At 34.4% G+C, this 16,481-nt stretch overlaps 2 pseudogenes; both read right to left on the bottom strand.

Moving 5' to 3' along the window:
* Positions 1-6,460: 6,460 nt before the first annotated feature.
* Positions 6,461-11,479, bottom strand: LOC128168813 (uncharacterized; annotated as a pseudogene).
* A 2,182-nt stretch (positions 11,480-13,661) lies between these two features.
* LOC128168822 (ankyrin-1-like) lies at positions 13,662-16,481 on the bottom strand (annotated as a pseudogene).

Here is a 16,481-nt window from a genome sequence, read left to right as displayed (position 1 = left end):
TACGACGCCATGATTGATTTAAAGAATCTGTTTCCCTTACTTTACGGTTTTAAAGGAATTATGTAGAAAATTATTCAGTTGCTTTTTTGTTGTTACATCATGAGTAAAGTAATCCTGATACTCATATTCAATTTGACATCATTTTAAAGAGGATGTCAAGGGCTTGTTTAATTCCGTGTGTAGGCATTTTATATAAATTCTATTAGTTAGAAATGGATAAAACTCCGAAATTTTGGCTTTATTTCCTTCATATTTAATTAAAAATGGTTGTTTAAAAGATGTTTTTTTCATTCTGTGTACCAAAAAAGTTTAGCCTCGGTACACCATATGAAACAAAAATATTGTTATGAAGCACCATTAAGAGAATTTATATCTTAAATTTTATAAACATGTAGGCACCCTTCATCTACTAAATCTTGACCTTCAAACTTCAAAAGATAAGAAATCATAAAAGCTGTCTGGTGGCAAAAACCTTAAAAGCTATCTAGATATATTTTTTTATCTATATTTCAGGTACACCGTGAAACAATGTTTAAATCTGCTATATGTATATCAATACACAATGCAATTGTTTTGTTTGATCATTTAAGCAACATAATTGTAATATATTAACATGACTGACTTTACAGTAAAGTGTACATATCATCTCGCCCATTAAGGTATCTAACTCATGTTTTGATTTTATTGCGCTGATGATCATTATATTTTAAAGGGGCATGGTCACGATTTTGGTCAACCATTATTTTTTCGATGTTAATGTTTACAATGCTTCAGTAGGGCAATTTTAATAGGCAACCAAAATTTGATTGTCATTTGTTGAGTTATAAGCGGGTTACAGAGCTTACAAATCTTCGCTATGTAAACAAAGCTTTTGTTTACATTTTGAATGTTGAAGTCAAAATTCCAGTTTAAGACCTCAAATGAATGTGTTAATCGTTAGTAACTGGTTATTTATGCCTAAAATGAATAAAAAGAAAGACAAAACAGCTTGAAAAATATTTTTACTGGTATATTGAACCTATGTAAACAAAAACAGGACACGAGCCTTGTGTACATGACGAAGAACTGTGAGCCCTGTATCTTGCTTTAATCTTGCTTAAATCTCATCGACTGGCACCCAAATTTCATTTGATCATTAGAAATGCATTCCTAAAGCATTGTAAACAAAAAAAAACAGAAAAATAAAATTTGACCAAAATCGTGACCATGCCCCTTTCAACGAATATAATTATATTCATCTACTAATTATATCAATAACACAAAATTCATGACTAAAATCAAATTGAATTCAACAAACAAACACATTTTGGGGGAAACTATTTTTTCGTGCGGAAGGTTTTTAGACGAAAATGACAGAAACAAGCAATTTTATGAATTTTCCAATATACTTTTTTGTTTATAATACTTTATTCATTATACAATTTTTAACATTCGATAGGTTTGTCAATGTTCTATAGGTCTTGTGCGATAAATGTATTTGTTAAAAAAATTGAGAAAATGATAGCCGTTTAGCATAAAATCATGCAAATATATAGAAAATAGTTGAATGTTTTAAGCCCAATGTTGCGTCAATATCTAAAATTTGAAATAACTGACCCCCATGTTTTATCATGTCAGATGACACTGAATACATATTTAAGCAAAATGGTTTGATCTAATAATTAAAACGTTTTTATTTCAAATCAAATTGTAACTATTATAGAAATTGTCTATTTTAGGAGCAAAAAGGTTACGAAAATTAGGCAGCTTATTGCATATCTTTCTTATTCCTTCTGTTCAGTGTGATCATTATGCATGATTGAAACTACTATTTGAAGAATAATAGCGAGCGCAGCGAAGCGAGCTCTACCGGCAAGGCGTGTGTGAATAGAAAATTCGGACTATTTGCACATTCATTCAACGGATTTGTTTGGTGTCAGTAAATCGGACCAGTAATGCCTTGTTTTAATCGTCCCAGTAGTTCCCTGTAATTATGGTTTCCCATTTCACACTCTCACGAGAACAAGATAAAAGACTATGTACATGCATTGTAAATATACTGCCGACACAACGCAAATTCCATTACATAAGACTAACAGAGTTATCGTCCTTTCGTGTGACGTCACAATGGATTTCTTACACATTGATTCGACATAATTTTTCGGAGTCAGTAAATTTCGACCCGCAATGCAATTCCTCAATGTCGGACGATCTCACTAGACTGGATACCATCTCGCGAGAACCAAAGTAAAACTTTTGAGAAACAGATAAATTATGTAATTTCAACAACATAATGCTTTTAAGTAAACAAAACAGTATATTTCGCGGAGTTATTGTTTTTTAGGATGTTTTCAAAGAGACAGACGACACTTGACCGACGTGAACTTTGATGTCACAATAAGGGGAAATTACTCTAAGTAGTTATTGTAAAACTGCTAAAATATAAATACCAAAATCTTCTCCAAATCTTGCAGAGCTAACGAATAGGGACATTTCTTCAAAGATAGGAAACAACTATAACTTGCTCTCATTTGGATGAATGCTCACATTTATTTTATTCACTATATTTACAGTTATTTCCAGGAATGTTTTTTTAAAAGGGGGCGTGGCAACATCATTCAAAAATTCTTTGCAAGCAAAAAGAAAAAAATTCTCAAAATCAGGAAAATTCTAATCCGGGTGAAGAATTGGGAGTGCGTAGTATGCCTTTAGCTCTTTAGCTGCTCAATACTCAGACAATAGTATCTTTATTTTCACTTCCATTTATTACATGCTCCCGGGGGATCCATTTTCATTATATGACCAGCAAGTTTTTTTATACATAAATTTGATTTTTTTTTTAAACGGGGGAGGGGGGGAACTCTGTGATAAGTCAATTGTTCATGTAAGTTTAAGAAAAATGTCCGCTGCAAGAAAAGAGGAAATAAACTGTAATGTACATTATGTTAAAATCTTTAGTATTCAACAACATTTAAATTTATCCAAGATAAATTCTATATATAAATAGATAACAAAATCTTATGAATTATGAATGATGAAAATTTACTGGAAAAAATAGGCATGCTTATTTTATTCTGCATTCAAATTCATTTACTTTACGTCGCTACATTTATTTTTATATTTTTATCATAATTGATTATTTTATCACATGCTGCGCTCGCCCCAACGGTCGCACCGTAATACATATTATTTGCTTAATAAGAAATGCTGGCAACAAATCCTAATCAACCAAATTTAGGTGCAAAATTGTCAAATTAAATTGGCCATAATTTAGGGAAATGAACACCGACCCCCCCCCCACCCCCCCACCCCCCAATTATCTTTGTATTTTCATGTTTGTTTTGTCCAAAAATGTCAATGATATATTCTCAAGAAATTTTTGATACAAGAACATTAAGGAATGGAATACCTTAAAAATGTTCTCAGGTCAAGGCGGGATTAATTGTATCAGGACAGTAAAAATCACTAAAAAAAAGTAGGATCACCTCCAAATGCCTAGCCTATCAAACTTTAACCTGTATATAGTCGCTATATATTGTTTTTTTAAGTTTTTGTTTACAAGTAATAAAAATGTGATCATTTTATTTTAGGGATAGTTTTTATAATGGCGAAAACAATAGTATAGAGCAAACAGAATCCTAACACATACATGTACCTGTTTTTTGAGAATAAAACAACAACTTAGATTTGAATTCAATATCAACATTTTAAAATTTGGCTATTTTTGGGGATGATCCGATAAGAATATTTGAAAAAATAAAGTAGACTTTAATATACCATCTTAAAAGAAAAAAGGAACTGAATTTCTGTAAAAGGTGACACATTCCGAAAACAAAATCATCTTATAATTATCAAAACAATATTTTAAAAAGATTGGCATTATTCTGCATGCATTATTTAAATTGAAAATAAAAATATTAGCTTTGTGATGTATTACATTTGTTTTTTTAACACTGTTCGTAATCCCCATGTCATTGAATTGCTAGCAATGATTACATTGATAGCAAATTTGTTTATTCAATATCTTTATTACTAGAAAAAAACCCATGCCTAAAGGATATCAAAATTGAAGCAACTTACATGTAATATCATAAATTATCATGGATCAAGTTAAAATAACCATGATAAGAGTTTAAAACAGTTGTTATCACTTGAAATAGATTACCCAGTAGAGCAGCAGTTTCCACCAATCGACAATGATACTAGAATTGAAAATATACAAAATAATCCAAATGACATTGCGTTGTTTAAGTTATACGTTTAGTTATGAAATCTCTGTGAGATACATTAACAATGGTCTTTATAAAATTGAAACTTAAAATACTCCCTGGGATTTTATGTTCATGATCAGTTATAACAATTACAACTGTGAGATTACAAACAATGATGTAATTGTGGTAACATTCCTATGGGAAAAAATATATATATATATATATACATAGTAATCTCAATTGTATTTAATTATAAATTACCCAGTCTGATATTGTGTGCATGTGGTGATTAATTTAAAATGTTGTGATTAATTTAAAATATGATGTTTAATTTATTTCTTTATGAACATGTTCAAATATAAACAGTAATCACCAATAAGTTTTAAATGTCTATTACTGTTTTGCATTAAAGCAATGTTATGTTAGATTGGTTTAATCTTGAAAACTCTAATAACGGTGTAATTTAGGTTCTTTATTGATCATGCGTACGAGGAAGGGTTCATCATTTTAATGGAACAACAAATGTAATGCATTTAAATCATTACTTTAATATTAAATATGCGGTTGCGATTAAATTAAAATGCCCATAAAACATGTAACCATTATTTAATTAATTAAAGTATTTGTAAAGTTATTGTTATTATTCTTACAATTTTCTTTATCATTTTCATATCAATTAACAACTGAATAAAAGTAGTAAACGATAATTAAAAAAATATAATAATAAAAATTTCATTACGTACCGTATGATTATTATTTAAGTTCAGAGAGATCGAAAAGGTCATCATCTAAGAAAAAATCATAACGTTCAAATTGCAATAAAAGTTTGCAAAGAGTGACTCAAAAGAGTAGAGATATATCATCATTTTATTGCATTTCACGATATAAATAGAGTTATAAACCATAACAATGCAATTTCGGTTATTAAGGGTACAATTGCTATGCTAACAAAGACTTAAAAATATCAAATTTATGAATTGTTCGTCTAAAATACCACACAGATTATGAGACACATAATTATGTGCTATCAAAATTAAATTGTTCATTATGTTATACTGCCAATTTATATGTTAAAACAAATGATACATTTTAAAAATATGTTACCATGAAAACATAAAAGTATCTTAAATCACATTTATGGAAATATTTTCAGATTTCTGATAATCTTGATTTAATTTTTGTTAAGAATTAGGTTTATATTATTGAGACAACACGGATATTTCCCTTTCTAAATGACGAATTCGGTAGAAAATTTGCATGAACATTGAAGAAACATAAACAAATAATTAAACAAAGTAATATTTAGAAAATGTTTAATATTTTGTTTACAACGACAGATAAACAAATAGGTGGTCGGGGTACCCGGCGCAAGCATAAACTCGGAAAATATGAAAACAAAAACATCGTCTATCTAGGTGTCTGAAAACTTACATGTTATAATAAAAGAAAATAGATTATATATGTTCATTGTGAGTAACTTTTAATAAAGAGCTTCAGTTTATCGTCTTTTTCATAAATTGCTTTGCTAGAACTCAGACAAAGTGACTAAATATGAAGTACTTTTACACACTAACTGATGTCAACAGTTCTAGAATATGTACACATAAATAATTCAACTGTAATTTGACTTAGGTTAGAATTAACCCGAATTTTTTTCCACAGAAACCAAGAATGGAGAGAATATGCGAATGTTGACATCTTGAAATGTAAACAATGGATAAGAAATGAAGAATTAATTGATATTTCCCTTTGTTTGTCCCTATATGTGGAATCACATTTCAACCTCAGTTCCTTTATAAAGTATTGGGTGTAAAAGTTTCGTATCTAGGAACCAAAGTTGAGAATGTAACCCCAAGGGTGGGTGGTTGGGAAATCAAATCTCACAACCCAACCCTACCGCATTGTTCATTCATCTTCTGTATACACATCCACTCATCAACAGCGAAAAGAAATGACATCACTTCGGTGACACTCGATTTCACTTGTGATATTCCCATATCACATGTGGAATCACATTTCAACCTCAGTTCCTTTATAAAGTATTGGGTGTAAAAGTATCTATTTAGGTATCCAAATCTCAATACTTATCTCAATATCTTGTGCCTCTTTCCAACACTTACTACTATCAAATATATAAACATTTAACATATTAAATTAGCATATAAAACACATCAAACCCTTTATATTTTATCAAAACTTTAATAATTAAAATCATAAGTTATTCAGACAACAGGTGAATATACATAATGTACACTTAGCTCCTTATCTCATCATTCACTCTCTACAAAGGCCGAATCAAGACTATCATACTGCATGCACTCTCGATACTTCTCTTCCATCACACCCGCATCTTTTACGCTTGTTGCCAATCTTCCAGCTACAAAATCTGATTCTACGAAGGCTGGAAGTCTACTAAAATAGTCGGCACTGCCTTCCCCAAACCAACCAACATGTCTTATTATCTGACCCACCTCACTCACTGAGCCTGACATAGCCAATGCAACAGCACAACCTGCCTGGAAACTGTGTGGAGCCTCACCTTCATCAACACCAAGTTTCCGGAAATACACACGTAACCTATCATAAACAACCGAATAGGAAACAGGCTGATCCAAAACCCGTGCATCCTCTGTAACAACTCAAAAGAGATAGCCATAAGACAGATCAACTCCCCAGTCTTAACATCCTGAAACAAAATATTGTAATCCTACTACAGGACAAATAGCCTTATCATCACACCTCTTTACAACAAACATATTACTCCTCCTTTTACCTCCTCGAAGAGTCTTTCCAAAAGTGTGAATTAACACAAAACCTGAATAATCTCTAAGCCTCTTAACTTCTTGAGTCACCAAATTTGCAAGATCTCCTGCCCTATCTCCAGCAAAAAACTGCAATTTGAACCAAGCCTGGTCTCCCAATAAGATATACCTCTCCATAACTGACACATAACTCATGCTTGATCGACCCCTATATAACCAACAATAGCTTTAACCTTGGTCAAAAAGATGGGTTTAGTCTGTTTTGGTACTAAGTGGGCTCTCGCTTGCTCCTCTTGTATAATTTTCAAATATTCTTTCACTTGACTTGATGCAGCCGGATTCCCTAATCCAAGGTCCATGTTCCACGATCTCTTACATCCCATCTCATGAAAAATGTTCACTAATCTAGTTATCATTAATGAGACAGTACCAGAAGCAAGAAGTACTGGACAACTACAGTCAAATAATCCTTGTTCCCTAAAAAACGACAGTCTATCTTATGAACTTGACTTTTCCGCACTGATCCTTCCATACCAAAAATCGCCTAATGTCATCAGGTGTACAACTTGTCAATTCTCGACAAGACATCCTCACAAGAAATTCATTAATTTCCCTTTTCAATCAATCCTGCCTCTTTGAATACAGTGAAGAAGACCTCCTTGCATCTAACTCCTTTAACCTCGCATCCAAAACTTGAACATCGACACTCCCTACCTGAAAAAGATTACAAAAGTTTATTTTCTAAAAATGTCAACCTGTAAGCAATTAATGCCCTTTTCAGCCCCTTATTATTAAGAGCATATCCTTTTTTGTAGGGACCCGAATAACCCCTCTCCCCCTGCCAGCCTAGATATCTTACACTTCTCAATGAGAGGCTGCCATACAAGCACTGGTTGTATATACTGAAGTATGCATGTACATACAGGAATTTCTTGTTCCTTTAAAAATGATAAAACTGGAAAAACCATACCAAATTGAGAAAATACATAGGGGTTCAACTCCTTTCGAATATTTTGTGCAAACACATCAACCCCTGCAGTTAATGGCATTGAACATGGTGTAAAGTGACGCAATACCCCACCCCCCTAGGCTTTCATTGAATTAGAATCACTTGCCATTAAATCAACAGTGTGGGGACCAAATGCTTTTTCTACTATACCACAAGTCTTCCCATCCAACATTGAGTCAGCATAACTAATCTGTCTAGAAGGTGGATCAGCCTCATATAACTTTGAAGGAATAAACTGTAAATTCAACTCAAAATTCAACTTCAAAGAAAAAATACATTTTTTAATACTGTTCAACGCCCTGTCCTTTCCCCCTGGTTCTGCCAGACACTACGTACAGCCATATTATCTCTCCAAGCGCCAATAACACCTTATAAACAGCATCTGCCTCCTTTAGATTAAAAGGTCTTTGATCATTCTCTTCCACAAAAAATCACTAATCTCACACATATTCCTACCCTGCTCTACCACTGCCCCTTACTTGTACAAGGATGCATCTAAAGACAACATAACCTGCTGACGTCACTCACTTCTCCACTGACAACAACCTTTCCAAGAATCTAGAAAACGCCAATGTTCTAATTCCTCCCTCAGCTCATCAGTCAAGCACACATGCTTACTACTTTTTACAGCTCTAGAAATTGCCAAGTTAACCTCCCTACAAAACAGCCTACAACCAGGAACTACAAGACCCATTTACATATATATCAGCAAATCGCTGAAGAGTTTTCACAGTACGTTCTTTTGAACCAAGAATACTTTCTTTCAAATCAGCAAATTTCAACTTCTTGCACTCTGGCAAATTATATGCTTGTTTTTTGGAATCAACTAAAAAACCCAGAAACTTGACACATGTCAATGGAACAAACGAGCATTTCCCCAAGGCCAAAGTATAACCCAACCTTGTCAACAATTCCACTAATATGTATGCGACCTTACAACCTTCTACATATGAGTCCACAGCACCAGAGACATTCGCGATAGCCAACCTATCATCAATATATTGTACAGTACTTATAGACCGACTACGAAGGTATGACGTAACAACCATCCCAATGGTCTGGTAAATAAAAGGTGATGCCTTGAACCCAAAAGGAATTAACGTATACACCATAACATAACCACCAAAAATCAGCCCAAAGTATCCCTGAGGATCATTCGACAACCTAACATGATCTTATCCAGATTTTTCATCTGTCGGTATCAGAAATGCATTACACCCTACAAGCCTATGAACATCTCTAAAAGTCTCCAGCTGAAAGGGAAGATCCTTCACCCAGAGGTTTAAAAATCTGTCATCATGACATAGGCTTGGTTTACTTGGTTCAATTGTCAAAGGCGTCACGATATGGGGCATCTCACACTCACCGACTTTACCAAGCACTCTTATAGGACTTGACCTTATCTTTTCATACAAATATCACAAATAAAAGCATGATTTTTTTTGCATAAAGCAGATTTAGGGAATACAGCACTTGGGGGCCACTCAGAATCAAACGACTTTCCACGAAAATTCCCTTTAAAATGAGTAAAAAACTCTGTCACATCCACTCCCTCTGTAAGCCAGTTTCTCACACTCAATATCGTATCTTCATTTACTCCACTCCTCTCTAACACATATTCCCAGGCCGAACAATTTCTACCTAACTGTCCTGCAATAAATGAATCTGGACTATATACTAGCAACTGGTTCATATCAAAATCTAAAACCTTCAATTACAGATTTTGCACTAACTAGGTGGGTTGCAAGTGAAGGAGTCCCACCACTGATTGTCACCCATTCTCCCTTCTGACGAGGAACTATTCTCATGAGATTAAATTCTACCATCTTGTCAAACTCAGCAGTAATCTGATTATCATTAATCAACATTGACGCTCCATTATCCTCCTACAAATTAAAATCATAATCCATTTAAAATTCATATGGTGACAATCATAGTGGAACTCCTTCACTTAACAACCCACGTGGACTTGGTCCAATTAGGCATCAGGGTCCTCGGGTTGCAAGAACAGGAATTCTTATTATGCACGTATGATATATAACAAACAATCAAGTTCCAACAAAACATTTAATGTGTCACTTTAACTATAATAACCATCTTCATCAAAATATCTGTGTATCTTTCACTACAGCCATTTACATTTCATTCTTCCAGCTGCATAAATCAATCAAAGCAAAATTAAGTTCATAAATGAACCTTGAATGAACAAAATCCTGTTACAAAATTGTATTCTTACAACTAAATGCACAAATTTCCATACACATGTTTTCTCAATTCACTTTCCCCTAGCAACCTTCTTCAACTCACAATTTTTAACTAGATGTTGTGTCAAATCACAAAAATGACAAGCGAACCTACTAGCATCCCTTCTTCCCATACCTCCTATTGGTCTGTAACCCCGCGGCCTTGCATTAGTACCAAAGTTTGAAAATGGATGAAATGGATAAGGCTGAAAACCAGGGGTGCCTACAAGAGGCGTTGAATACATAGGGTACAATCCAGCTAATGGAGAATTTGAACCTTTAGAACCTTGATCTTGTTCCATCTCACCTCTCATCTTCACACCCTCACATTTAGACCCCAAGTTTTTTCCATCTTAAATACATTTATTAACGGCTTATGAAACCAGATCAGCTCCCTGCCCCCTAGAACTGTAAAACATAAATTTGCGATATTCACTTTCCCTTGCAGATGACCACACTGCCTATACAATTCCTCATGCACTTCCATATCTTTATCCCCAACTTTCTACTTAAGCGAGCTAATTCATCGAAAGTTATTGATATCAGAGGTTCACTAGGGTCCTGCTGAGCAGCTAAAGCTTTAACCCTCCCCTTTATCTACGAAACATCCTCCTTCTCCAACTTCTGGAGCATCAGCAGTCTCCTTTCCATGTCATCAATGGTCTTTATCCTTTTCACTGGGGTGGCCTCATTCTAAAAATAAACAGGCTTTTTATTTTTACCACCCACACATACAATATATTAGACACAGTACCTCCACAGTATTATGTTCAGTCTGACTCTGTCTCTCTGCAGGTGCTCCAGACGTACTTGGACCCGCTTCTCCATCCTGCAACACCTGCCCTTTGGGCTGTCCCCTTTCATTCGCCACGAATACACAATAGCGCAACAGCAGCTTTTCTGCATCATTATCTCGAAGATATTTCCCTACAAGACATACATGTACCTTGCACGTAACAATACCAACTATAGACACATACCACTATTACAACAATATAATTAAACCATATCAGGTGCTCAATATCGCCAATGCTTATCTATTCAAATACACAATTTACCTGCTAACTCAAACAACTCATCCATGGGTTTCCCCGTAATCTCCATCACTGCTTTGGCGATACCCCTCAACTGCATCGTTTCCGTGCGCTTTCCGACACTTATCCTCGCCAACTCCTTCACATTCTCTAACTGCCAATCCTTTACTTTCCTGATCACAGGCAACAAAGTAAGCCCCTTTAGACTATGTCTCTTCTTTAAAACTACCGGTTGAACCATCTAAAATATAAACAATCATGACGTAAGCATTCATGCTCAACCCGAACTTTACCGTCCGGATAAATACGGATAAACGAAGTAGAAAATATAAAAGCATAAAATAAAATTCACGCTTCCTACATTTTATTCAATATCCACATTCTTCTCTAATCATATATAACATGCATTTGAATGATCTCATATATCATTTAATGGCCCCTGCCATATTTCAAATTCAATCCAGTTCAAATCTGCGACATCCAACAGTCAAATTAACTCAAATATTCTTTAAAGATATCCAACAATCTTGAGACTATAAATTTCGTTCAAGCCTCCAATGGCATATAATGTTAAAATTAATATTACCTTCCTCTCGATCTGCTATCTGCTCTCACCATCAAATAGCGAGAATGAATGATGTCATTTCGGTAACACGTGATTTCACTTGTAATATTAGGTGTTTAAAACATAGGATCAATTAGAGCGTTAAAATGACGTAAGGTAAGTTTGTGGTTGCGCCGGGTCACACTTCTTTGTGTTGGTTGACAATTGATTTCTTGGGCTGCCAATCATCCCACAAACAGGCATCGTTTATATCATAGTGAAGGTCGTTTTAATAATGCTTTGACGATTCCTTTAAAAAATGGTGCAGTATTCCATTATAATTCTGGTTTATTTTTAAAAAGTACTAGATGGTACCTTGCACAACCGCGGGTATTATTACTTTACACATTCCTGTTATCATATCATGCTTAATATGTTGAACAATTTTTGAAAGTTCATTTTTGTATATACTTCGTCCGATTTTTTCCTTATTTTATTCTTTAAAACTGAAATAAAAACAAACTTCATTGTTGAATGTTAAGAGGAGTGGGTAGGGATTAAAAGTCTAAACTGAAATGGATAATATATACATGTACCTAAACATGGCCTCAATCCTGTTTGTTGCAGTTGACAGAAAAAATAAACTTTTTTATTGTATTTATGTGAATGGGTATTAACTCTCTCTCTCTCTCTCTCTCTCTCTCTCTCTCTCTCTCTCTCTCTCTCTCTCTCTCTCACTCTCTCTCATTTTGGCTATTTAGGTCAATTTTCAAAATAATTTGTGTTGCTGTCCCGATTAAGAATTTAGAAAATAGACTGTTTTGAAAAAACAATCTGGAAGGGGGGGGGGCATCCCCATCGATTGAACCGAACTTGTTTTATTGTATGTTTATAACCAGTCTGTCGTGGTATAAAAAGTGTGAAATTAAAACACGCTAACTTATGTATTTTTATCCATTTGTATGCATGTTTTAAACCAAAGTTGTCAGAGTTCAAAGTATCTGCCCGATGATTAACTTGCCCTACACTTTTCGCCATGATGTTAATTAGTCAAGCTGTTTCTGGGCACCCCGTTCTGGAAAACTCTTTCCATTAATACTAAAATCGCATTAATTGTTTCATTTTACTTATTAACTTTTGGTATTAATCGAAGTCCGATCTAAGGTATTTGCCCGCGATGCATGATGAAGTCGTCGTACACTTTTTGTAAATAAGTCAATCCGCGTACTTGGTTACCCAATTCTGGAAAGTTCTATCCCCTTCTCTCACCAGAGGTCGTGCTTCGCAAGCGAATGTGTATCAAAACTAAAATCGCCCACTAAAGAAACTAATTGACTCATTTTATTTATTCACCATTTGTCAAATCTGAACTTCTATTTATTCTCCAAATAGGCTCACAGTTAATACATTCACTCTTTAAGTAATCAGTCAATATTATTTCATTGCAAGTACATATTTTGATGCAAACTATCCCTGACTTGGATCCGCCAAAGCCTGTCCACCACCTTGCTCTCATGTTGAGCTTGTTTATCAAAAAAGAAAGTGGATTTTTTTTTTATTAATTTCATAATAATCACTTATCAGTTAAATTCAAGTATACCTTACGGACATCATCACTCAAGTGTTGAAATACCAAAGATGTAAGCAAGTACTCTGGTGCAGACATTTTGTAGTTTATTTGCAAAATGCCTTAATTCATAAGTATAGATTTGTTTACCAACAAATATTACAAACCATTCTTGATATTTCTACAAAAACGTTAAAGGAGGGGCGTCCATTTATTTCCCTTTTGCGGCAAATAGCAAAAATCTTTAAAATGGCATGCATTGAAAAACATCCTGAACATCATGTCTTTGATATAGACAAAAATAAATAAACATCAGTTGTTGCAAAATGGTTTTGTTTTCAATAAATCAATGGCTTTTTCTGCATAGTCAAATAGTAGTTCATTATTACACAGTAATAAGACAAAACAAGATAACATATCACATCTTCTTGTAAATGAACGTTGATAACAGCTTTTCGTCACAGAGACAAAGAGAAAAAAAAATGAAAGGTTGCAGATTATAAAAGTGCAAATATGTTTTTGACAAGCTATAGTGAGGTGCAGCATTATTCATTATAAAGACTAGCGTCAGGTTCACAGGAACTGGTGATGCATTCCAATGGCTGATCAGTCCCTCTTGAAAAGTGCTATGAAAACTGCGAATATTTTTATTATCTTTTATCCACATGTTCATTGTGTATTAATAATAAACTTACGACACTGCCATGCCCATTTTGAGAGGCTATTGAGATGTAGGGCATATATCCACGTTCATTGCCGTAATTAACGTCTGCTTTATTTCTTAATAATAACTTTACTATATCGGTGTGTCCTTCTTGACAAGCGACGTACAGAGGACTGATCCCCTGTTCATTACATTGGTTAACATGGGCTCCTTTTTTAAGTAGTTTTTCTACAATACTGCAATGTCCTTTTTGGCAAGCGATAAAAAGAGGATTTTCTCCACTACCAAGATTAGCGTTTCCATCATTTTGTAGTAAAAGTTCTACTATTTTGTCATATCCATTTTGACAAGCTTTAGATATAGGACTGAATCCCACGTTATCACATTGATTGACACTGGCACCTTTCTCAAGTAATATTTTTACAATATTAATATGTTCGTGTTGACAAGCTACAGAAAGTGGTGTTTGCCCTTTATCATTTAACAAATTGATGTTGGCTTTATTTTCTAGTAGTAAATTTACTGTATCGTAATGTCCTTCTTGACAAGCAATTAAAATAGGGCTGTTTCTTTCGCTATCACTTTGATTAACATTCGCGTGGCTGTCCAGTAAGTGTCGAACAATATGAACGTTTCCATTTTGACAAGCTCCAATGAGTGGATTAAGTCCTTTTGCATTTGATTGGGTTACGTTAGCCTTGTTCTCCAGTAATATCTGAACTGTATTTTTACGTCCATTTTTGCATGCATAATACAGTGGACTTAAACCTCTTTTGTCACATTTGTTGATTCTAGCACCCTTGGCTAGTAAACGTTGTACAATTTCAATACTACCCTCACAACAAGCGATGCAGAGAGGAGTATATCCATGTTCACAGCACATATTTACGTTTGCTTTTTTATTCAACAAAAGTTCTACTACGTCAACATGTTGCTTTTGGCATGCGATATACAACGGTGTTAACCCTCTCGTACTACACTGATCAACATCAACATCATACTTCAGTAAAAGTCTCACTACCTTTGTATCTCCATTTGTGCATGCTATATAAAGGGGACTGTATCCAAGTGTATTGCGTAAATTAGCTTTTGCTCCTTTTCTAAGTAAAACTTTTACTGTTTCATCGTGGTTCCTTTTGCAAGCGATATGTAAAGGACACATTCCCATATTATCCTGTATATCAATGTTAGCACCATTCTTTAGTAATAACTTCAAAATATTGATATATCCCTGAAAGCTAGCTACCGAAAGCGGACTGTATCCATCCTGACTACAAAGGTTAACGTCAGCGCCATTTTGAAGTAAAATCTCTGCAATGTTTTCATGGTTTTCCTGACAAGCTTTATATAAAGGACTGTACTTCTCATTATCACATAGATTGACGTCAGCACCATTCTTTAATAGTATATGTAAAACATTCGTATATCCCTGAAAGCTAGCCACCGACAGCGGACTGTATCCATCCTGACTACAAAGGTTAACGTCAGCGCCATTTTGAAGTAAAACCTCTGCAATGTTTTCATAGTTTTCGTGAGAAGCTTTATACAAAGGACTGCACCCCTCATTATCACAAAGGTTGACGCCAGGACTTTCTTTTAAAAGTCTTTGAATTATATCGAGATAACCCTTAAGACAAGCTACAGCGATGGAGGTATTCCCATGTTCACAACGCATATTAACATTCGCTTTTTTATTTAACAAAAGTTCTACCACATCAAAATAATTATTTTGGCAAGAGATATACAACGGTGTTAACCCTCTCGTACTGCACGCATTGACATTAGCATTATACTTCAGTAAAAGTCTCACTACCTTTGTATCTCCATTTTTGCATGCATAATGAAGGGGGCTGTATCCATTTGCATTACATGAATTAACTTTTGCTCCTTTTCGGAGTAAAATCTTGACTGCGTTAACGTGGTTCTTTTTGCAAGCGATATTTAAAGGAAACATTCCCATATTATCCTGTATATCAATGTCGGCACCATTCTTTAGTAATAGCTGCAAAACATTCGTATATCCCTGAAAGCTAGCTACCGATAGCGGACTGTATCCATCCTGACTACAATCGTTAACTTTAGCGCCATTTTGAAGTAACATTTTTGCAATGTTTTCATTGTTGCCGTGACACGCTTTATATAAAGGACTGCACCCTTCTTTATCATATAAATTGACATCAGCACCATATTTTAGTAATAATTTTAAAATATCGATATATCCCTGAAAGCAAGCTTCTGATAGAGGACTATATCCATCCTGACCACAAACGTTAACGTGAGCGCCATTTTGAAGTAAAAGTTTTGCAATATTTTCATGGTTTCTGTGACAAGCTTTATATAAAGGACTGAATCCCTCTTTATCACATTGATTGACATCAGCACCATTGTTTAGTAATAGATGCGAAATATTGATATATCCCTGATAGCAAGCTTCCGAAAGCGGACTGTTTCCATCGTGATTACCAACG

Source organism: Crassostrea angulata, unplaced genomic scaffold, assembly GCF_025612915.1.
Source record: "Crassostrea angulata isolate pt1a10 unplaced genomic scaffold, ASM2561291v2 HiC_scaffold_56, whole genome shotgun sequence".
In the NCBI taxonomy this organism is placed as follows: domain Eukaryota; kingdom Metazoa; phylum Mollusca; class Bivalvia; order Ostreida; family Ostreidae; genus Magallana; species Magallana angulata.
The sequence above is the reverse complement of the archived record's forward strand: the minus strand, read 5'-3'. Positions and strand labels throughout refer to the sequence as shown.